At 42.1% G+C, this 24,581-nt stretch overlaps 1 protein-coding gene across 3 annotated transcripts in view; it reads left to right on the plus strand.

The window, feature by feature from the left end:
- LOC119647112 (potassium voltage-gated channel subfamily KQT member 2) overlaps positions 1-24,581 on the plus strand; it is a 1,176,525-nt gene that overhangs the window by 133,829 nt on the left and 1,018,115 nt on the right. For all 3 annotated transcript variants that reach the window (XM_038047893.1, XM_038047892.1, XM_038047894.1), the window contains one exon: positions 13,406-13,458. The gene's annotated coding sequence lies outside the window, so the exon portion shown is untranslated. The remainder of the gene's footprint in view (positions 1-13,405; positions 13,459-24,581) is intronic.

Here is a 24,581-nt window from a genome sequence, read left to right on the forward strand (position 1 = left end):
TTAGTTTAAGCAAATGGATAAGCATACTAGTCTAAGTCAAAATATATGCCATAGATAGGTGTGCCTACCTTCACAGAAACTATAGAAATCGAACATCACCATTCTGACCATCAACTAGGAGGCTAATATGGCATGTAGGTCCAACTAGGTAAATTATAAGCTGGTGAGTTTACATATTTTAATAAATTGAATACGCGCGAGCTACAATAAGGACTGGAAACTCGGATTCAACGTCATGAGGCAACGGATGACCTGGACAGGAAAGGAGAAGGAACGGCTATGTGGATCAAGATTCCTTTGTGAAATTGAAAAGTGGGTTGAGGTCATGACACTAAAGAATGAAGGGAGACCGCCGAGGCAACTATACTGGACGAATTGACCAGGAGTGGAGCAGGCTCGGGTGTTCATAGGGCATGCAAATCTAAACGTTCGCAGAATTGGTTAAACCTCACCAAGAAAGCTTTAGAGTCATCGTGATAATACTCACTGGTCATTACAGGCTAAATTATAACCTGGGGTAATCTGCGGACATTACATGCAGATTTTATAAGGAGAGTGGTGAAACCTCCATACACATTTTAGGATAATCCCTAGCACTTATGTGAAGTAGGTTAAGTTACCAAGGAGAATACGTAATGCGTGATGCTAGGCTTAAGTGCCTAGACCTAACAAACTCTCAAATTTCAGATTAAAGTCTTCACCGACATACGATAGTGAATATGTACACTATGCACATTGAAGGAGATCAAAAGGACGAAGTGCAGCTTCGCTCGATACGATTATTATATGTATCTGAAAGCCTTCTGGGTTTTACTGGTCAAATGTCTACATGGTAGCACATGGCGCAAAATTTGGAATGAAGCATCTTATAAAGGGGACCTGTAGACTGAGAGCGATAAGGACGAAATGGCCAATTGAAAAACAAATCATTTGAGAAGATGCTAGCATAAGACAAATATTTTCTATGGCAAGCTATCTTTATCTTATCTCTTACCCAATGGAAACAAAACCAAAAACAATACATTTGGAATTGCTTTGTGCAAATACTCGGAGCTTGAATAGCTAGAAGCTTCCCATGCCATTTGGTCTTGGAAAATTCCGCGAACATTAAAAATTCAAAAATCTCCTTCAGCGCAAATTTCAATTTCAATATCTTTCCATCAAAAGTTCCAATACTCCAGGAAAATGCAGCCATTCGATAGCATTCGCTTCCCATTTTGCCGTCAATAGAACGCACCTGTTCAGGAATAATCTGAAATAGATCCATAAGGAACCTTAGGGGCTGAGATTTTGCTCAAGCAAGTTTGCTGCCTCACATGCAAAATCATTTGATGTTTTCATTTTGAGAGGAAAATGAAGTAATATCAACGGCACAGAGGAAAATTCTAGCGGAAATTTCCCAGATCAATCAGATGGCAGCGTACCTGGTAAATAGTATTCATAATTCCTGCCAGCATGCAGTGAACTGTTGAACTTGCTCGAGGATAGCAAGTGTCCTTGTTAGCGAGGAGTAAACAGTTTTCATTTCGATTCTATTGTATTGCCTCGAGTGTAGTTGTTATTAAGGTTGTCGTAGATAATGGGTTATTGATTTGGATGCAGTCGGGGGTGGATATGAGTGTTCTCCCGCTTGGAGTGAACGAAACGTAAACTGAACATGATTTCGCTGTTCTATATCCTGAGGAGGTGCATGTTTGCAGCTGAAGTTTGAACAAGCGTGTCTGGGGACTATTTACATGATTTTGCCGGTTTCATCACTTGAACGACATTGGGATTTGAATGCCAGTTTACCAATTGAAATTCTCATTGTTTGTGCTCAAAATAACCTTCTCCCTCAAAGGCAATCAAATTGGATTCTAAATGCCAAAGGAACTAACATTTAGTGTTTTCATATTTTGTTGTAGGTTTCTAACAAATTGGAGATTGCTTGGAAGCTCTTAGAATCAGAAGTACTTTTCCTAAAAATAAACTCAAGGACTAAAGTGCTGAACAGTATCTAAACGTCACATGGGATTGCTCAGAAGAAAAATTTTAGGGCATTTATCGGAAGACGTTACTCTTCAGCGTAGCAGGTTTTGAATTTAGAAGTGAGTTAGCGATTGCTTTGGGAGTTGAAAATCCACTTACATAAATTTCTGGGAAACGAATCTGTAAATGTTGAGATGAAATTCTAAATAAAACACTTGCCTCTGATGAGAGCTAATATTTTATTTGCGAATTTCGTTTATCATATAAGGATGAACATCAGGATTTTGAGTTTGTGCTCACTCCCTATAGAGAGACTCCAGAATACTTGTTTCAGAGAAAATTCTAATGAGACTGAATGAAAATCATGAAGCTTGTGAAAATATGGTATTTTGAATGGTATGCCTCCCTCTAATACAAGACGGCACAATTGCACTTTGATAAGCCTCTCATAACTAAATACGAATCTAGTATCGAATGCCGCTATGAAAATCTGTGACTATCAAATTTCTAACAGAGTCGTAATGGTCTTACTAATATATTGCAGCATCTGAAGAAGGGCGACTTATAAGCTGGGAATATTAAGGTCAGCGATAAATTCAGCCTGTCGGTTTCTAGGTCAACTGTGTTAGTTTAGAGGCTATCCAACCCAATACTGTTGAAAGCTTACGTGCAATGGCCTCAAAATTGACGAAAATGGTTTCCTTCTTTCGATTCAGATTTACTTTTTATATATATTATAGATATCAAGATCCATGGATTGACTTTGTAAACAGATTCGCATCAGCTAGCCGATTAGCTAGACGACGTCGAGATCAAAGATAGATATCCTAATTCTGGGCGTGTTCTCATACCATATCAGGTCATCTGAAGGATTCTTACACTGACAACTAAGAGCTTCACAAACAGAGAGCCATTCCAATTGACCAATGGTACCTCTGCTTCTCGGCACCTGAAAAGAGTCTAAGCATGTACACAAAGTATCCGGAAGGCTCAAGATTTATTTAAGATGGTTAATTTCTTCACGCAGAGGAGGAAATAGGTGGCAGAAAAGGGTGTTGATGTGTTGTATCATATATCAGGGTCTGTGGCATAATAGGGGGGTATGCAGGGAGAAGAGGGACGTCCACTCTCCCCAACTTTGTTGACAACTTGGAGATCTTATGCTCTTTTAAAAAGTCATGGCCCTTTAAATTTTGAATACTTTGTTATCCTCGTGGTATGGTTTAAATTTCCAGTTCAACTTCCAAAGGGGAAGTCAAAACTACCACACCGAGGCCCTAAACCTTTTAAAGGAGAGTTGCCACCACGAGGTTTCGATGGGGTTGCAGTTGGAAGACCTCCTCTTTCCCATACATACTTCGAGCTCAACCTCATTTTTGTATTGCAATCAATTTAAGAATGCAAACAAAATATTATACGCCCTGCTGATCGTCAGACGCCCTGACGAATCGTCAGTTAGTGGGCTGTCGACCTGCACATTTCAGCCGTCGAAAACTTCTCGACAACAGTACTTTGGGACCCCAGAATGCTCACTTCCTCTAATTTGAACGAGAATCCCACCTTGATATAGGTGAATATTCTTATCCTAAACAAAGTGAGATGGTGGGAATTTCTATTGTGGCGTTATTAGAAGCTAATAAGGTAATGGATACTGTCTAAGATTATCACAAGGAACGTTCTCTGGACCAGGGGCCTGGTTTTTGGCAGGACTTTTCTTGGAAGTAGGTTAGGTGAAAGTACTTGCACACAGAGTGTTGCATTCCAACCCATACGGGATGTCTGGCAGATAATACCCGTACAATTTGGTCTATCTGGTTGGTACTTTGTTTGCAAGGTTTCTGCAGAGCCCTGATTTTCCGGCCAGGTATTCATTTACCTCGTTGAATAGGTTCCGCCAGCCGCGAGGTTTGCTTCTATTTATCGCACTGCGGAGTCTCCTTTGGGGAATGCTTCCTCGCGGGCGTATCAAACGGCGGAGCTTATGACCTTTCTTCTTTAGGTCAGTAATGAGGGTTATCCGCATTTGCACCTTGCATTCTACCCATCCAATTTTGTTTTTTCCGCTATTAGGAACTTTCCTCTCATATCGCTCGGTGACTTCCACCGCAACATTAACAGAAGTTCTACCTATCCGGGCGTTAGATACTTCTGGATATTCACGCTTTATCGCCTCCTGCATTTCGAGCTTTTCTGTGAAGCAACCACGATCTCGGATTTCTAGAGAGTATGTAAACTCTAGAGAAATAAGAGCCTTCCCCCCAGTAACATCTTCGCCGCTTCGCAAAACGTACACTTGCTAGTCGCATTTGGGCAAAGTTCAATAAGGACTCCGCCACGCTTTCTTATACGTATGGAAGACGCTTCTGCTCCATTGTCTTCGGATTTCATCTTATCGCGGATTTCACTGAGAACTTCCGCAAATGTCTTGCGTTTCGTCGGCTTAATGAGCAAACCTGACCGTCTAATCCTTTTGTCATTATTTGCCTTATTTTGTGGGCCCTGGTAATTGTTGGATAAAGTTTCCTTCAGGCGCGCCTTCCTTTTCCTCTTTTTCCCTAGTTCGCTTGGCGCTGGACTATCTGCGGTCCATTTTCCGCTTATAGGATTCTCATCGGGAAGTTTGGTTTCTTCCGCTTTCGCGCATTTCCTGCTGATGTCCTCGTTTGCCTGTAGAAGTAGTAGTTCCTCCAGTTCCATCAGCCCACTATGCACTCTGGCGGCATCACAAAGTTTTTGAAAAGGCGCACAGTCAATGCCCCTTCAATGTCCACGAAAAACCCCATCGCGTAATCAACATTTAGAATTGCATCCTCTATCTTTGCAATCAAAAAATTGTGGCGCAGCAGGGTTAACAGCATTCGAAATTTATTCGAAATTATTCGACTGAGAGAGCCTCGTCACTTATTTCTTTATATCAATAAAATTATTTAAGTTGTAATTTCTACGATTATTCTAAAATGTACTAAACTTTCAACATACTTTTTCTGTAAAATATGTATATTTCTATAATGCCTGCCCAAGACTAAAGTGATTGCGTGTTCAGATCACCTCGTATTACTAAAGAATGAAGAGCAAACTCACAGAACTTTCCAGCTAGTAACCATGTTGGTTTTCATTAAGTGGGTATGATCTAAGCGCGTTCCCACGAATGTGACACTCAACCAGTCTCTCAAAACCTTTCAGCAAGAAGGAAGTCAAGCTGATCTGTCTGAAGTCATCTTTCCCAAGTTTTGGTATGAAGACTACCTTAAATTTTTGCTAAGAGGAAGGCACGTAGCCCAGAGCAAGACATCCTCAAAAAATATTTGTTAGAAGTTGCTCTAAGTGCTCCATACATTCCTCTATAGATTCCATTCATGCCAGGTGCTTTAAAATATTCAAATGAGAGTATAGCAGCTCTAACCTTTTCATAGGTGGCAACCGCTTCCGCAGTGTTCCAGTTCTCCTTGCAGCACTTGCGTGTTGAAGAGGTTGCAACCTACCACTTGTCTCACCCGTTCTTCCGCGTGGTTTACTTCCAGGAGGGTATGTACTGATTCCAATCTGGAGCTCGTGAAAGTACAGTCGGGTTTTCTAAGAGAGTCCAACTTCACCGATTCATCCCTTTTAAGGACTCTGCACAGCCTTGTCTCTCTCTCTCACTTTCCAGTTGCTCACAGTACGCTGTAAAAGAGTTTCGTTTCGAACACCTAACGAGCCACTTATATTCACGGTGTAAGTTGCGGAAATTTAACCAGTCTTCGTTTTTATTACGTTTGCAAGCACGGTTCATAAGTCGCCTGGTTGATTTCCTGAGTTTTTGCAGTTCCCGGTTCCACCAAGGAACTGTTTTACCGCTTTGGCATCGGGAAATAGGACAAGCCTCTTCATAGCACTCTAAAAGTGTGCAGTTCAGAGTTCATCTTCCAACGTCAATGGGGTCCTTAGTGACCTAGGGAACTGTACTTTGTTGCTGTTTCGGCGATATCCTAGACGGCCTCGTCCAGGGGCTATTCTGCTTGGGCGTTAGCCAAGCTCGCACACTAGCTCCTGGATTTAAATTTGATGGCCGTGGTTGCTCTCGTTCTGGGCTGCCGAAACTTAGCTCAGGAACGATGGGGTATTCAAAACTTGTGAAAAGGAAAAGCTAAAGATTTAATACTGCTGATGCTCAACTCTTGCACTTTTGGATTTATTAAGAACACTCGCGTTTCCACTTCCAAAACTTACTTTTATTTCCAAAAAAGAACAATTCTACTTTTGATATTTTTTTCAATTTCTAAATAAATCTAAAAAGCGAATTAAAGAGCAACCGCGGTTGTAAAGTGTTCTCTATTAGAACACTTTAACTCTTTCCAGAGACTTCTTGAATACTAAAAATCAAAAGTAATGTCATTCTTTAATTCACCTATCTTTGATACTTCCGTGTTTACATATTAGTTCGAAAGTGTTCTTGTACACAACACAATAACACTTGTTTATTATTATTTATTTTGTTGTTGAGCCATGTCGCGGCCAAATAAACTATTTGGTAGGTAACATGCTCATGCAATGACGGAAAAGAATCTCATTATGTCCAAATAGGACATTTGCATAGCATGTGATGTATCGACGGAAGGGGTTACATGCGCAAGCAGATTTGTTTTCATTGGGCTGGGTCCAAAGATACAGCTGCTGGAGAAAACTTGGTCAAATCGCTTAAACAATTGCTAGGAAGTTCATTAAACTTTGTCCAATCCGTTTTCCCAGAGTTCCGTCTTTGTACTGCAGACTGTTCGCCCGCAATAGTCAGATTGAATTCTGAGTATCGGTGATCTGGCAGTGAGACTTCGTCTAACACCCGCCAGTGTGTAATCAACTCTGACACTTTTAAAGTACAGATTGTTAGGTCAATTACTTCACTTCTTCTCGGTTCCATGAACGTAGGGGGACAACCTACGTTTACAGTCATGAGACCAGCTGAAGTGATGAAATCAAATAGTTTCTCTCCTCTTGGATTGCATTTGCTACTGCCCCAACAAATATGTTGAGCATTCGCATCGCAACCTATTAAGAGTTCGAGACCACTTAATTCTGCATACGATACCAGATCCTAAGTTCTTGCGGTGGTGGAGGATTCAAAGAATCATAGGGTAAACATGCGGAGGCAGCTATGATGTTTTTTCCTTCGCCATTAATCTGATATTGTACGATGACCGTAACTAAGTCCTGGGAACAGAACTGTCCCAGCGGTGCGTCTACCCGTCTTCACATCAGGACACAAGATGTCGGTCTTATGGATCTTTCATAGTAGAAGGTTCAAGCTCCCTTTATTGATCCAATGCCACAGATTATGTTCAATCGAACCCGCGGTTCTTGGGCCAGAAAAATGTAGGGGTAGTCCTATAGCTCTGCCAGCTTCGCTGCCAACAGATAGGAGGAGGATTTGGCATGCTGCAGGTTGATTTGTCCACTCTTTATGTTTGTCGATATGAACTAAGTCTAACGTGTTATGAAAAACAGTTAGAAGCGTATGCCGCGATTTGCATGTGACGGGGTTTTCCCTACACTGTACCGCCAGAGACTCGATCCCCTCGTATTTGATTTCTCTCAAAAAAGCCGCACTTGAAGGTACCGCAGTTCCAATATCCTCATCCATGAAAAATTTCATGTCATCCCGCAGAGCATTCGTCTGCATAGATTCCATTTCTCAAACTGGCATCAAGTCAGTTCCGTTCACGTCTCTGGCTTCCGCCTGTTGTGGGAGAAATTACTAGCTGGTAGGATTCACTCTGTAATCCCTTCACCAGTGCGAACTCCCATATCGGGGTTCCGCCAATTTATGCACTATTTTCCGCGCGTACCTCCATTGTGGGAGAGCACACAGAAGATGCTGCAATTTGCACAATATTGTGTGAGTCGAAGATCATCATTGTTTTCGCTCTCAAAATGGAGATGATGCTCTACAGTTTCCTGATATGACTGAACTTCAATCTATCTAGGAAAGAGTGGAGCAACATGTGATGACTTCCCTTGAGTACATTCAGGCTGTTTTGGTCCAGTTCGGAATACAAAGTTGAGAACTCTACAAGTTTGTAGATTTCTGCTTCCCGGCATTCATGAACTTTACCCTCCAGTGTCCAAAGTCCATGATGTCCTATGCCTTCTTCGAGGGTCCGATAACCACATCCGTCATGTTCTGCCCTGCGTGGCTCAGTGTTCCCAGTAGTAAACTTGGACTGACCGCCAGAATCTCGTCGAAGGACTCCAAATAGAGAGGCCCATCGCGAAAACCTTGATTGTTAAATCTTGGCTTCGTTCCAGGCTCCACAGGCATTCCTGGAGGATTGTAAATTGTCCCTCTGACTTTCTGCCATCCTTGGAAGAAACTCCCACGGCAGCAGTCAGAACTGAGGCTGCCGCTTGCGCATACGCCCTCCTCCTTCCCGCCTTCGTGTTGGTATTCCCATCGAAGGACCAGTTTTCTTGAGATTTTTCTCACTGATTTGATCACCTTCCGGCACAGCGGTTCTAATCTCTAAAATCCGCGGCTCGGCCGCGACATGATTGCTCATGGTCGCGGGTGGATTCTTACCACTTAGAGAGTTTAAATCCTTCGTTTCCATATTCATGCTTTGAAAACCCTTAGTGTAGTAGGAGACTACTGCAGGCTCCCCCATCACCACAAGGTGGTGCCCGAGGGGAAGTTACTTCGGACCAAAGAATGTAACCACCCAGGTTGAATAGTAACCAATATGGTGTGCTTTAATAGATTTTCCGACGGGCGAACCATATAATTCTTTAGCAAAAAAAACCCAGGGATTTCTAGTTTCAGCGCTAAAAGTAAATATTTTTAGATAGTAGTATACTTGTCTCTTCCAAGGTCTAGCCCGGCATAAAAACAAAATCACAAAATAATTTGCCAAAAACTATGTTTTCGCGTTTGGTTCCTTGCCTTAATTTAATAAACTTCCAATATTATAAACAAGTCGAGAAACCGGAAGCTTGACGCTTCAGGTATAAAAGGTTTTGTGATTCCCTATATGAGGAGCATAACGTAGTTCTCCATTTGCTTATAGCATTGACCGAGATATTGAAATCGTTCAGTTCCGGGTAGGTTACTGCCATTGCCAGAACTCAGCGATTTAAGTATCTCGAAGGGCAGGTTACTGCCATTGCCAGAACTCAGCGATTTAAATATCTCGCGTCAACGCTATCAGCCAATGGAGAACTGCGTAATGAAATTGTTTCACGCATTAATGCAACCTGGATGAAGTGGCATTCCCCAACTAGTGTTCTTTGTGATCAACGTGTCAACGCACGTCCCAAATCTAAAATTTACTGCAATGTCGTCCATCTGCCAGTTTCTATAGTTCTGAGTGTTGGCCGACTATAAAGGACAATGAACGGCGTCTTGCGGTAATGGGGACGAAGATGTTGCATTGCACTGGTGGCGTGACACGTTTTGATTACGTCTGAAATGAGAATATCCGGGATCGATATGGGTTTGCACCGATCGTGGAAAAACTGCAAGAGAGGCATTTTCGATGGTGTGGTCACGTAATTCACGCTAACGAGAATTCAACAACCAGTATTGATCAGATTACATCCTGATGAGGCATTTGATACAATAAAATGACGAAACCGATCATCACGAGCCGACCCCGCTTGTGAACTGAAGGCTGAAGAAAAAGAAAGAGATGTGAAGAGCGACGATGCACGACAGCTCCGTGTAATATAGCTAAAAATTCCATTGCCCTCTATTTTCTGGAAAGCGATTTAAATAAATCATTTGATGGAAAGCCCTGTGTTGATAATGGTCACCTTCATACGCTTCACGCTCTGAATTTAATATTATTAGCGAATGAAAACAATTTAACCAGCATCAAATATAAACAAGTCGGAATACCGGAAGCTCGCGCTTCGAGTATAAAGGTTTTGTGTTCATCTTATGTAAGAAATTTCAACGCACATTTTTCTATCCGTATATAGTTACAAACCCAATATATTCCTTCATATTTTTCCAAACTACGAGCCATACGTACATATTACAGCCATAGATATTACGCTCACCCTAAACAAAGAAACTGCCTATTTCCGAATACTGTACACATATGTGCACGTATATAAATTGATCGTACCCATATTTCCGATTTACTTCTTATATCTATCTGAATTAGGCACTACCCGCAAAGTTGCGCAGCACGCATATATTATATACCTACATACACACATGTCTGGTTGACAAATAAATAAAAAACTAAAACAAATTAATTCTTTGGGACCCAATTCATAAGAACTCATTTCGTTGTGGTATTGACGAATTGATATGTGATGATGACATCATGCAGGTTGTAGAGTGCACGAAATTCACAAAAAATTGTAAAGTTTTACCCCCATAACTTTATTAATAATAGTTGGAATTTCTTCAAACTTGATTAGCATGTGCATTATGTTCTTGATTATACGCATGTACTTCTACAGATTTTTCGGTTGAATAGGTTCTGAGAACGAGACCTTTTACACTTTTTGGGGGTCATTTTTTGAGCCCTCACTCCTCTATGTTTCACCCAATATCAAATATGCAACCAGTTTCGAAAAGTACTAATTGAGACCTTTCATTTGATACCCCACATGGTAACATTCTATGAAAAAAAAATTTGCAACCTCCATTCACATGTATGGGGAGCCCCCCTTTAACGGAACACAAGATGGCGCCACTTACTGCATGTAAAGGGAACACCAGATTACATACTCTCACCAATTTTCGTGACAATCGGTCCAGCCGTTTCCGAATAAATCGGGTGTGACAGACACACAGACAGACAGCTATAAGCAGCACTTACAGTACGTTTGTGATAAATCATCCACTGCTAGTATGGCCCTGGCGAGGATGATGCCGAACGTGGGAGGGCCACGGCATACCTCTAGGTTGCTTATAGCCAGGGTGGTGACCTCGATCATGCTCTATGCGACCCCAGTTTGGAGGGAGGCGTTGTGGATGTCAGGGAATGCTACCAAACTGAGTTCAGTCTACAGGAGGACAGCCTTGAGGGTATGCTCTGCCTTCAGGACTGTCTCAGATGATGCAGCATTCGTCATCTCTGGAATGATGCCGATTGACATCTTGGCAGATGAGATGGCGAATATATACAATGCAAAGCCAACCTCTTCCTCATCGCGGACAAAGAACGCTGAGAGGGAGAGATCCATAAATAGATGGCAAGAGCGGTGGGAACGCTCGGGAAAGGGCCGGTGGACGCACAGGCTCATTCCTGCCATCAAGGAGTGGTTGGAGAGACGACACGGTGAGATTAATTATAATCTCACCCAGTTTCTCACGGGACATGGAGGATATCTCCAATACCTTCACAGGTTTAAATTGGAGACCTCACCCGATTGTCCAAATTTCAATGGAGTCCCAGAGGACCCAGAGCATGTATTCTTCCACTGTCCGAGATTTGTGGAAGAAAGGAGGAATCTAGAAGAGACTCTAGGAGAGGTGCTGGTACCAGGAAATCTGGTACCGAAAATGCTAGCACATCAAGAAAATTGGGATGCGGTCAACTCCATGATCGCATCTATTCAAGATAAATTGCGAAAGGCAGAGGAAAGGAGAAAAACGCGGTCACGTGCGCCGCGTATAGAAGAAAGGTGACAAAGCTAGAGTGAGCTGACTCCGCCCCGTGATGTAATACCTTATGGTGGTTCCGCGGGGCAGGGAGGGAGTCGGGGGTGGTTTTAGTGGGTAAAAATCCCACACGGTGGTGTGTCCAGACCAGTGTCTTTTTGAAGATTTCCACCTCCTCAACAAAAAAAAAAAGACAGACAGACAGACAGACAGACAGACGGACAGACGGACAGACAGACACCGTCTCGATTCTAATAAGGTTTTGTTTCACACAAAACCTTAAAAAAAAGGGCTAGGGAGAATTAGATTCTTCTTGAATGGAATTTAAATATTTCACTGGAATTTCAATTATTCTCGTTAATTATGACGTCAGTATCTTATTTGTATGGTTTAGGATGCTGTTAATTAGCACGAAATTGATAAGTTTGAACTGCTATAACTTTCCCACTGATGGTTGGATTTTTATGAAAGCTGGCATGTGTATGCACGAGGCTGTCCTCTATGTCGGTGCAAAATTTAGTACAGTTAGGAAGAACTTAAGGGGAGTTTTTTAGTCTATTTCTAAAAGTTGATAATATACTATTAGTAAATTTTTTGAGCAGATACCGGAATGGGACATCTCTCGAAGATTAGATTTCACATAAGTGTTTTACACAAAACCTTAAAAAGGGCTGCAGATAAATAGATTCTTCATAAATGTGACTTTAATATTCCACGCGAATGTCAATTATTCCGGGTAATTATGACGTTAGCATCCGATTTGCATGGCTTTGGAAGCAGTAAACTCGCGCGAAATTGCTAAGTTTGAACTGCTACAACTTTGGCGTTAATTGCCTGATTTCTATGAAATTTGGCGCATATACACGAAATATTGTCTCTATGCTGGAACAGAATCCGGAAGTCCTAGGATTAATTTAAGGGGGGGGGGGGGATTTTCACTAAATTTCTAAAAAGTAGTAATATACTATTAGTAAGTTTATTTGAGCAGATATCGGAATGGGACATATTTTGAGGCCTAGATTTAATCTAGGCGCACCACCCTGATTTCTTTTTGGATTTTTGGGTTGGGTAGTTTCCGAAAATGAGTCCTGTCTCACTTCGAATGCATACATTTTGACTCCTTACTCACGCACTTTGCAATTTATGCCAAAACTAATGTCAGTTTCGAGACCTTTCATTTGATACCCTACACAACTATATCCGGTGAAAAAAATTTTTGAATCCCCCCTTTGCATGTATGGGGAGCCCCCCTTTAAACTCCACCTAAATTTATGCCACTCGCTGTATGCGTGGGATTTGATAGTTCCCATCTGTCCACCAAATTTCGTTTGGATCGGTTTAGCCGTTTTGGATAAAAATGCGTGTGACAGACAGACAGACATTGAATCGATTTTAATAAGGTTTTGTTTTACACAAAACTTTAAAAATGGACATTTGCAGAGAACGTGCATCGCCAACTTTCAATATTTAGCTGCATCTTCCCCAATTATTCAATGATCGTAAAAGTGTGGCAATTCACCTGCATAAGTATGTATGTATGTACTTATATGATGGCTTCACACCTTCTAGAGATCAACTCTTACAAAGCAACTTTAAATCATCTTCGCTCAGGTGATGCAAGATGTCATGATTAAGATCTTCAATTGTTTTCTGGTGTAATGTGATTAGAATGCCAGCAACATTTAGAAATTAAATGGTATGAGAAAGGTGATTCCTCAAGGGTGAACTAGTTTAGTGAGTTTTGTGCATTGAATGGAATCATACTTCACAATCTTATGTCACAATTATATGTAATTAATTTGCATTCAAGATTATGTACTTTTTAACACCATTCCTACTCCTTTCCAGGTTGACATATTTCGAAAATGGAGGGTACCGTCCGTGCATCCAGTCGAGAATAGGTGAGTTCCTCAATCAGCTCCAATGGCTTTAATTTACTGATGAAAATTACATTAAGTCCAACCGTTTTGCTCCAACACTGTCTTGACATTATAAATTTAACAAAAAGATCAAGGGGTCATCCACTCGACAGCTGGAAATTCCTGATTAAATAATATAAAAGACCTCAAGGAACCGATTTTGCATCAGACACTTCTTCGAATTAAATACAAGGTCACCTACATAGCTTCCACACTAAACTTTCTACTTCAATGAATATCTTGATGTGGGCTTCAAAGTCTTAGCTGAAATCTTCTCAAAACCTGAGGACATCCTTTCGGCGATAAGTGGTTAAAAATAGACTCTCTGCCAGTCGCTTGGCTGCCCTCCAGTGCTTTTAGCGATTTTGCGTGATTGATTGCGAATACGAGTAATCTCAAAGGCTAACCTCGAAAAGGATATCGTCAAGTGAAAGGTTGTATTTTGTTCTGAAATTGAATTGAAAAAGAAATTGTATCTTTCCAAAACTCCAATGAAGTGCTAGAGAAGGCACAGATGCAATCTAGATTCAGAGAATGATCTAAATCATTATTTTTTTGCTTCATAACATAGGGGGAATCCTCTCTGACGAAAAACCATCTTGTGAATCAAAATATCTAGGTATATTGCTAGAAACGTTTATCCTCTTATCGAAGCATATTCTATTGTTTTCGGTTCTTCCCGTGAAAATGGTTAAAAGAAAGATGACAGGAAGGGCCACACTTGTACTGTAGATGAGAGAAAATAGGAAAGTTTCAACCAACTTGAAAGTGGATACTGAACAATGAACTTCTAATGGACATTCGAAATTGTTTTAGACAAAGCCATGTTGAAAGCCGCATACTGCAGGTATTATGAAGCTGGTGGTGATAGATGAAGCGAGACATACTAAAAGCTTTAAATTTAATGGAAACATCAGAGGTAACTGGATGAAAAATGTGTCTGCAAAATATTTGTCCGCTTCAGAAAGTTCAAGGAGTGAAAACCTTGAAATATGGTCCGGAGTTGGGAGATATATATCTAAACGTTTTTTCCTTACTTTTACATTTGACGTAGCCCGCAGTTGCGATTTTGCTACTGTTACAATCAAAGACGCTTCTTGGCTTTGAATAAGCCTATATGAAATTTTAATTGCTGAAGTTGAGAGTATTATTGCTTTTGCTTCTGATTATTCCTTATAGATACTCATATCTTCTTATCTTTTATAGCATTTGATGAAACAAAAATTTATTAAAATCGATTCAAAGTCTGTCTGTCTTCCTGTTTATATGACTGCCTCCCTGGAACATATGCCCCAACACGTAAGGTTTTTACACAAGAAAACCACCCGCTGACTCCTGCCCTCTTTCCTACATCCTTTCCTACAAATCACCTATGTCATGGGATAGACATAGCTTTAGCAATTTATTCCTTTGCTCATCAATTGAATTTACAATCGTGCCTTCCAGGTTTCTTCTGTCTTTATCATAAAACACCGAATCGCCAGCTCTCCTGGCACGCAAAAATTTCCCCTACTAAACTTTCTGGTGTTGCTATCTTTTCTAAAGTCTTCTATGGACTCTTATCCATCCTGTACTAATCTCGGACAATTGAAAAAGGATTCTCCGGATCCATTGCACATATATTCGGAACTGGCACAGGTATTCAGGTATTTGCGTTATCCGCCATGCTTTTGAGAAATTGCATAAAGCGGTAATTTAGCTCTCTGAGTCCAGATTTAATGCTGTGAATCAACCTGTTAGTCCATCGAAATTTTTCTGGCCGTTCCAATTGTTTGTTGCCACGTACTGAAAGATTCCTCCTTTCGGCATCTTTGAAGTGCCGATCAGAGGAAGAACAAGCCAATCGATCAGTAACAGTTCGGATACCACGTAGGCCCAATCGTCTGAGACCAGTTACAATACTGTCCTAAGATAGTCCTTATGTGAACTACATTCATCATTGCGAATCACATGCTGATCTCCCTTTACGGAAAGCAAACAGTCGCTTTGATAAGTCTCTCAGACTTTCTATAACAGTCAGCAATCTCCAGCATTTTCCCCATAGTGTCCAAAACACATATATTTGTATGTACGAGACTGGCTCACTAGAATGTTTTCCAGCTTTAGGCAACAATACTAGCCTTTGGCATTTCTGGTGCATATGTTCGATCTCAACTTTCCAGCCAACGTTGAGGTTTTGTTTGGAGGCTGTCCTAAAGAAATGAACCCTGATAGATTTTTAGAAAAAGATCGGAATATCTAATTTGGCGTTTGAATCCTCCTGATCACACATTGACCGAAGGACGCGGATAACGCCGCGGGGGCGGTAGATGGTTGTCAGTCACCGCTCCGAGGAGCTCCATCAGCGCTATGGTGCGCTATTTTGATGACACAAACTCCTAAGACCGTGACTACTGTTATAAGGGTAAGGAGGCAAAATCCAGCCGGTTCAGATCTTTAGAGCCAGTCCGAAGCATTCACGATGGAAACCAGCCCTCTCACCCTGTAGCTGGAAATTTCCCTGGGGTTCACAAAGAATAGTTTACTTAGTGTCCGTAGCCTGACTTTAGCTAGAGCTAGACAATCGCAAGGGAAGTGCCTGGGGGTTTCTCCATCTTCTCCGTAGCCTTTTCAATGCGAATAGGAAGGTATGCCGAGTCTGGCGGCATATTTCCTTTTGGACCAGTATCCCATCCAGTCCCCGCTGTAATCTTTATGCGTTTGCAAATGTCTGGCACAAGAGCTCTCGCGATCAAGTTTTGTTATTAGCAGGGCAAATGCTCCCTGACTTTGCGGTGGTGAGCCTTCATCATCAGATTCCGCCCGTGACAGTCGCTTGTGGGAGATAGACTGTTTCTGCCGAAGGGCTGCCAAGAGCAGAACCTGCCTTGCAGTCCGTCAGCTTGCTCATTCTCCTCTATGTTCCTATGACCGGGAACCTAAAGGAGAGTGACCTTGAGCGTGTCGCCCACATTGTTCGGGGTATTTCTGCAATGCCCCACCAGCCTGGAGAATGTTGTACAGGGCCTTAATTGCTGCTTTGCTGTCGGTGTTACGTTTGAGGCTTGGATCATGTCCCAGCCAACGACAGTATCGTTAGTACTTCCGCTTGGAATATACTGGTAAAACATGGAAGACCATACGACTATGTTTACTCGAGAAAACTCCCGCACCGATTCTACAGACCATCTTTGATCCGTCGGTATCGGATACTATGTTATGGTTTTGCAGTATGCCGACGGTCTCCCATTCCGCCCAGGTTGGAAAGTTTACAGCAAAGTTTCTCGTAAATTTCAGCCTTCGTTTGGCATAGTCCGCGGGAATTCCCAAATTTCCCGTAGTCGTAGGGCTTCGCTATCCAGCGTCCTGATGCATTCAATTTGGGGAGGAGATGCAGGAGTACATCGAGAGCATCTGCCGGGCAGGACTGCTAAGTCCCGGTAGCACCTGCACAAGTGGCTCTTTAATCCTGTTAAGCTTCGTTCAATTGTACTTTTTACTCAATACCTGCTGCCATACAATAGAGCCGTACGTTAGGATTGGAAGCACCACAGATGTGTATATTCAGAAAATCATCTTCGTCCGCAGACTTTATCTCTTCGCAAGGTTCTTGGTTGGCCCCAAATCCTCCAAGCAAGGCTCTGCCTCACAATCCTTCTCGCTGGCGGGAAAGTGCGTCTGAAGCATCAGCTTCAAGTTTTCATCAGAAGATTCCGTCCAGGAGCCTTCCGACTTTTTAAGAAAGGATGGGCTCTTATGTTCCTTGGACAGAATCTTGTTGAACCTCGCAGATTTGTTGGTGTTTTGGCAATAGTCCAATCAAGACCGCCTCTTAACGGTCTTGACTACCGACTTGTAGTTCTTCAAGCAATCCCTGTATGGCTTCCAATATTTATGCCCGTAGTAGATGTTAAAGATATCCCTGGTCAGCTTCTTCCACCACGGTGCTAGTGTCTTCTTGTTGTATTTAGCACGACGCGAGACTTTAAAGGCGAATTGAATGCCTATTCCAGACCCGCTGGGGTCTCTGAAAGGTTTGGAGATTTCTGCGGCAAGATCTAGACTTTAAAAGTATCTAACTATGATTTGACAAGGATCTCTGGTCAGACACCCCCCCCAATTCTTCACCCTAAGAATCCGATTGTCGATCAGTACGGTGATATCAAGGATCTCTTCCCAACCGCCACAGTTCGCCGATCTGGCAAAGTGGAAGGTTGGTGGACTGCCCCTGTTACACACCGATAGATTTTTATTAATAATTAAATCAAAAAATAATTCACCCTTGGCTTGACCATGATTAGGTCACTGGAACTCAGCTCCAGACACAGAAAAGCGGACAGATTTTTCCTCGCGAGAATACATGCTCTAGGTCTGTTCTGATTATCGTATTCTGTGCTGTGTGATAAATTATAATATTTGATTTGGAGCTCTTTGATGGTTTGGTTGCCTCCGGTATCGATGTCCTCCACTTGGGTGAAGACAAACAAAATTATCAGCGTTACACTCGACATGATCTGCTTGCGTAGGTTTTCATCAGTCACTGTGGGATCGTCGATCCTCATCTCCTCCAACAACTGGTTGGCGGCGTCGATTGGATCTAGTTCATGGTTCTCCTTCCTGATAACAACCCAATCGTCCATGGAAATTCTGGAGTTTTGAAGGGGCAGATATTAGACGAGCTTATCCATGTGGATCTTTGCCAACCAGGTGCGAGCGACCAGTTTCCTAGGAATCTCGCTGTAGGGGATGACATTGGGCTTTATACCCTCCTAGACGTCCCTGATCTTAGTGACGCATGAACCGAGAAAGTGCCTAGAGAATTGGTCCTCGCAAGCTATAATATGGAACCGATGGACCACCTGAGAGGAATCAAAGCAGGCAATGAATCCCGTGTGATTATTTTGGCGTCCAGGAGATGCTCAATGACCACCTCCGACAGACTGGCCTCAACACTGGTCCACATCTCCGGCGCTAGTTTGCACACGTAACTGGCTCCTGGCGGAATTACCATCCGCCAGCGCCACATGTAAGTGGCTCCTGGCGGCGCCGCTGAAGGGTTTCGCAGTTCGCAGCTCGACGGCTGACTGTTGCTGCGTATTTTTCTTCAGATGTTGATTAGCGTCTGAGCTTTTGTCCACTCAGCTTCTCCAATTAGACTTTCCCAGCCTACTGTTCTTCCTTGGTATGTTCCGAGTACTTCGAAGTTTTTCGCGGTATTCGCCATGCTCCGCGAGAAATTAAGTGATTATAAATCATTCTTTCAGTCTATCGGCACTTTTCCGATCAATCCCATCGTTGTCGCCACCTGCGACTTTCACGCCCGAATTAGAGGAGGAACCAGCAATTCATCGATCGTCAGCTCATTATTTAAAATGTCGATCACTATTCTGGTAATCAAGGGAGGGTCTTGAACAATTCTGCCGGCACAGTTCACTCTGCAACTGCCCTGTAAACCCCAATCATCGTTCGGGCATTGCATGTGATATCCTGTATGGTTACTCCAACAGGAGCTAGAGCAGTGTAGAGATTACTGGTCTCGCTGTTAGCGGCTTATGACGGCATCATCCTTGGCAGAGAAATGTTAACTGCCTACGAAACCATCTCACTTGCTTCTTTGGCTACCAGTACCTTATTGCCCAGGTTTCTAGCGGGGTCGTTTATTATAGCTACGTATACCGCTATTTTGGCGGTAGCATGCGAAAGTAGGTTTTGAGTAACCCTACAATGAAAGAAAGAATGAGAGAGTGAGAGAGTTTTTGTATTCAAGACACTTGCCGCTCCGGTAACATGCCTACTATTCAGGACCTTTTTTCATTCTGCAGTGTACACTTGGGATTCTTGTCATACTCCCAGGAAATACAACTCCTCCGCACCATATATATCGGGCAGATCGATCAATAAGTACACGTCCTCGCAAGATATCTTTTTCAAAGTGAGAGGCCAATTAAGACAGTGCAGATTTTACTATTTATCCTTACTCCAGTTATCACGTTCTTTTCCATTGTAGGCGCTAGCCTATAGAACACTATTTTCTCGTCTATCGAGGTTTTCGGTATCCCTTGGAGTTTTTCCCAGTTTCGCGCGATTTATTGTTCAAAATCCTGATGGGTCTTACCAGATTCTTTATTGCTTGGAAGCACGTTGTGCTTATATCATAATAATTTTTAATAGTTTATCAACTTTAACTACCAACAAAATGAAGGATGGTACTTCTAGGCCAGACATCTGTTTAGTAGCCCTTTTCTGCCCCACAGTGTCGTCAACTCTTGCTTCCCATATTTCACGATGCCATGGGATCTCCTTTGGCCCATGTCTCTTACCACCCTAGATATTGCACAAAATCTTATAACCCTTGAGTCTCTCCTGAATAGATCTCGATCTTAAGAAGCTTCTTATGGCCAACTGCTCAGTGTTGCTGTTGGCGTCATTGCACCTTGTGGCGTTCATCATTCTCCAATGGGTGCAACCTTCTGCCCTGCGACATGCTGGTTTCATCAGTCCCCTTTTTAAGTTAACTTCAGCTTGCAAATATGTACTAGCTTCTGCTTCTTTGAATTTGTGGGAAATACTCCTTCTTGATGACATGTGGCAAATTTTTGGGCAAACATATTTGGTGTTATCTGGACTGCTGCTTTAAGAACTTTGCTGGGTATGCTATTCATCTTAGGTGGCAGCTACGGGTGTAAAAACTGCAACAGTATTGGACAAGGACCCAGCCATATGGCATATCGATTTATTGCGTATCAATGCCATCTAGGTTCAGGATGGCACCCGACTTCAGCTACTTTGCCTGAATTCGGTGCTTATAAATAACATTTTTCAGTGTCTATCTAACACCGAACTAGAGGACATTCAACATCCAACCTTCATGCTCTGACACGAAGTACGAATCTTAATTCGGAGTGACTTTAATATAAAGACACTGGGATGGGGCGTGCCTAACTTAGGCTCCAGAGAAAAATGGATCCTTGAAATGGCGGCGATAACAGGGTTTGTAATTTTAAACACTGGATTCACGCCAAAGTTTTGGCAGGCAGGCTGCGCAGAAGAATTTCCAACGTAGCTTTTCTATAGGAATCATTGGTGTCTTTGTAGGGCTGGTGTCAAGTTTTGGAATACTTTTTGACAAGGGACCATCAATATATCGCGTTCGAAGTGGTTTACCTTATTTCTCGGCATGTAACAGCTCTGCAGTCTCCCTGCGGGTGCAAAGCCGATAAGGTTAACATTGCGAGATTCATCGAAGCTCTTAGGACAGGCAGTGCCGAACACTTCGAGGAATAGAGGAGTTGCAGTTGACACTGACCCTTCAATTATAAATTTCATAGTGACTGCTTGTGAGGCTTTCATGAACCGTAGGGCCCACGGAAGTTGCAATCACAAGTATGATAGAGTATATATCAGTTGAAAGGAGACTATGAAAGGTCGCTGCTGACTAGAGCTAGTCGAGGAGGTGAATGGGGATTAAGTTATAAACTACAAAAAATCGAAGTTTTACGGAAATTCGGCATTATTCCCTACGTTCCCGTACGAAATGATGACAACTGCGTGGAAGGCGCCTAGGATTGCCTACTTTCCACCATGAAAGAACTGGGTGAGTCAGTCCTCTTTATGAAAAATAAGAAAGTGCCATAGCTCGATGGGAAACGTACGTACACGTATAAACTGATGTTCTACCTGCCGCCGGATTTGCTGTTCGGCGAATTCAACGCTTGCTTGAAGGGGGACATGAATCTAAAAGAGTATACTCGACGAAACCATACGTGCTTCCGAGGACTTATCCTCAAGTCAGTGTCATTTTAGAGCAAGAGGATTAACGCGGGCGTTGCCATGAAGGTTCTGGAAATAATTCATCCAGCTGAGGCACACGGCCAGCGATGTTGACGAGTAATACTAATCGTTATGCTTGATGTCGGAAATGCCTTCAATTCCGTATGAGGGGAATATGCCGGACACACTAAAAAGTGCATCCAATATGCATGGATACCTCTTGAGGATATTCTGGGATTATCCCACGCTGCTGTGTGATACGTTGTAGGACCTGGGGATGATAGAAACCACCTTAGGGGTAGTACCACGAGCCATCCCAGGACTCGATCTCTGGGACATTTCCTAAGACTCGATATGCCAGGAGAGTTGTCAGATGCACTGTTGAACAGGCATATTTCTGTGACGGGTGAGCGACTGGATGTTTGCTCATGCTTTCAACCTTGCCCTGGAAAAACTGAAATAGCTATTTTAGCTAAAAGGGGAATCCTAATCCTAGGTCCCCTGTTGATTGGCGAGAAGATTATAGAATTAAACCATTGATTGAGGCTCGAATCGGAGATGATGTTTTTCGAGCAAATCAACGCGGTGCATTAAATTACTTAATAGCAAACGTCTTATCATGAATGCGTTGTGTGTTGTGCAAATGGATGGTGAATGACGCCAAACACACCTGTTTTCTTGTAGAAAGTGGAACGGGATTCATCAATAACTTCATGCAGACACACAGGGTTTTCTCCGGATATCATTGAAGGAGAGGTGCAGAGGAGCGTTGATGGATGGATGCGCGCTGTGGCTTAAGTTCAGTCGTTCTTGCGGGATGGCAAGGGTTCTTTGAGCTAATAAATTTCCTTCCCCTATCGTTTCCAGTAGGAAAAAACAATTCTTTTACTTAAAGGTCCCCTAAGGCGTGAAAGCGGAAGGGTTAACCAGAAGTAATTGATCAAACGATTCCAGGCTAGTTCTTTTATAACGAAGAGGTGTTTAATTGGTAGTCCGGTTGTTTACGCTTACGGGAGCCTAACAGTCAGTACGTAAACACATTCACCCGTCATGTTAAAATATATTAAGTTGGGGCAGCTCAGCGCTAATGGGGATCAATTGTCTTTTTATCACCAGGAATTATCCCCGATTAATGTTTTTTCGTAGAAACTATAGATTTTGATGTTGGTAACAAAGAGAGGGAGGGGTTTATACTTTAAAGCACCGATTCCTTTTCAGCAACTGGCCAACGATATCTTTAGGTCGACGCAAGCAAACTCTTAGTTAGAAACTTAAAAAGGCCCAAAAGTAATGGATCATCAAAAACTCAGCTTTCTTCGTATAGAAAAGTTGTACTACTCATGCGAATACAATATTCTGAGCATTAAATTTAAACACATCCAAGCAGAAGTGCACAAGAAATGGATTTCCCTAATGCGATTTTCGTAAGACGATTATTCGCTTGTTATCGTCTACATCATCGTTTTAACAAATAATGCTTTAACCGATGCAGGATAAACCTCATGGGAAAACAAGTAGATGTGCTCGTAAGAGGAAACTTTTATCGCAGCATTCAACTGTAATGACTCCTCTAACGAAAAGTTCGTCTTTTAATTTGATTCTGTCACCGATAGTCTTTGTTCTTGTCATGTAGGCTTCCAGAAAGCTGGTAAGCTTTTCCGGTCCCCAGCTCCACATTATCTTACACACGTACACATTGGCATGTCGTCAAAACAGAGACAAAGTACGCCACCCCATTAGGACACTTCAAAATTAAGGTTTCCCTATAACAATGCCAAGGGACACTGTTACCATTTTCTTTTCCGTTCTCGCCTCAATGGACAAGGACATTTTCAACAGAATAAAGTATCATCTTGTTTTCTGTCATTAATTATCTGGCAGAGGACATCCAGCGAATGTGAGAAATGTCTTTCACGTGAGCTCCCTGTCTGCTCATGAGGTTCACAAAGTTTCATCTTGCATGGGAGTTGAATTTCTGTTTATTTTCCCCAATACTATTCAAGGTGTTCACTTTTAGTTGAGTGCTTGGAAGTCTTCAATTTTTGATCAAATAATGTTTCTCCTTTTTTCGTGATAGATTACTTTCAGGGGACATCATTGACTAGATGTTGAGGAAGCCATTCAAGGGAGCTGCCAACAAGAATGTTACTATGAGAGTGGCCGTACGGATGCAAATGGAATTGAAACGTGTCTCATAAGGGGTACGAAATTTTAAATAGTGTCATTTCACCTTTTTCATTTTAACCTTTTTCTTTTCGCTTTGAGGATGCTGAGGGTCATGTAAGGGTTCAACTCATTTTCTGTACCTTTATTTCTCGATAAATGGTGACCTTGTAGACCGAATAAGAGGAAGCATGGTTATATTGAAAGTTTTTCCAGAGGAAACTTTCAATTTTTTAAATTAAGGAAAGTAGTGATAATGAAAGTAAATTAGATAGGATGAAACCATTTATGTAACGAAAGCCTTTACACTTTTAGGAAAAATTGGGTTGCAATGTCGTGGAAAACAGTTTTTCATTCAATTCGAAACATTATCAAGTAACACTGCTCTTTATCCTGTCAACAACTAACCAGCCCCCCGTTAGCTTACTCCTCGTAAACTGGATATACTCATTGGAAATATGAATCAAGGGCAATTTATCATTACGGTCTCTGTGAGGGTACAATCTTAGAAACCGTATCGCTTGGGGCTGAATAGTTGACAGCTGTCAGACAGTAATTTAATACATTTTGGGGGTTAAATACTTCATTCCTTTTATATCATCACGTTCCTGATATCCTTTTCAGCTTCGTTGAATAGAGGATCCTCCCCAAAACTGCCATGAAACTGACACATCCAATTGCTTTGGAACGTGCTGATTTCGTGGGCAATTTCGGAACGGAGTGAACTTCCATGTGAAGAAAGTATCTCTAAAATTCCAACGTATCGATGGGTTTAGAGATATGCTTCCACGAGCAGATTCTTATAAGATGAATCAGCGAAAACCGCTCAAATCTCCTTTGTATGAACGAGCGTTTGGAATGGAAATCATAATTAGAATCATGGAAATCCAGTGGCATCGATGCCTGCAAGGGATACCCACTTGAATTCCTCCGAACCAATGCTTAATGTTGCGTAAAGTTCGAGAAGAATTTGGATAGTGCTTATGCCTGATAAGATCTTGCTTTATTCAAAGGAACGAGTTTGCTGGGATAATGGCATATATCAATGACTGTTCGAGGAAGGGAGACTAATAAATACAAACATGTACGTTCCGCTGACAAAAGTGGAGAGAATGAGAGCCATAAATGTTAATGAAAGCCTTTCTAATCTTGTTTTCCAATGAAAAAACTCATTACGAACTTCCATTTACATA

This window comes from Hermetia illucens, chromosome 1 (genome assembly GCF_905115235.1).
Source record: "Hermetia illucens chromosome 1, iHerIll2.2.curated.20191125, whole genome shotgun sequence".
In the NCBI taxonomy this organism is placed as follows: Eukaryota; Metazoa; Arthropoda; class Insecta; order Diptera; family Stratiomyidae; genus Hermetia; species Hermetia illucens.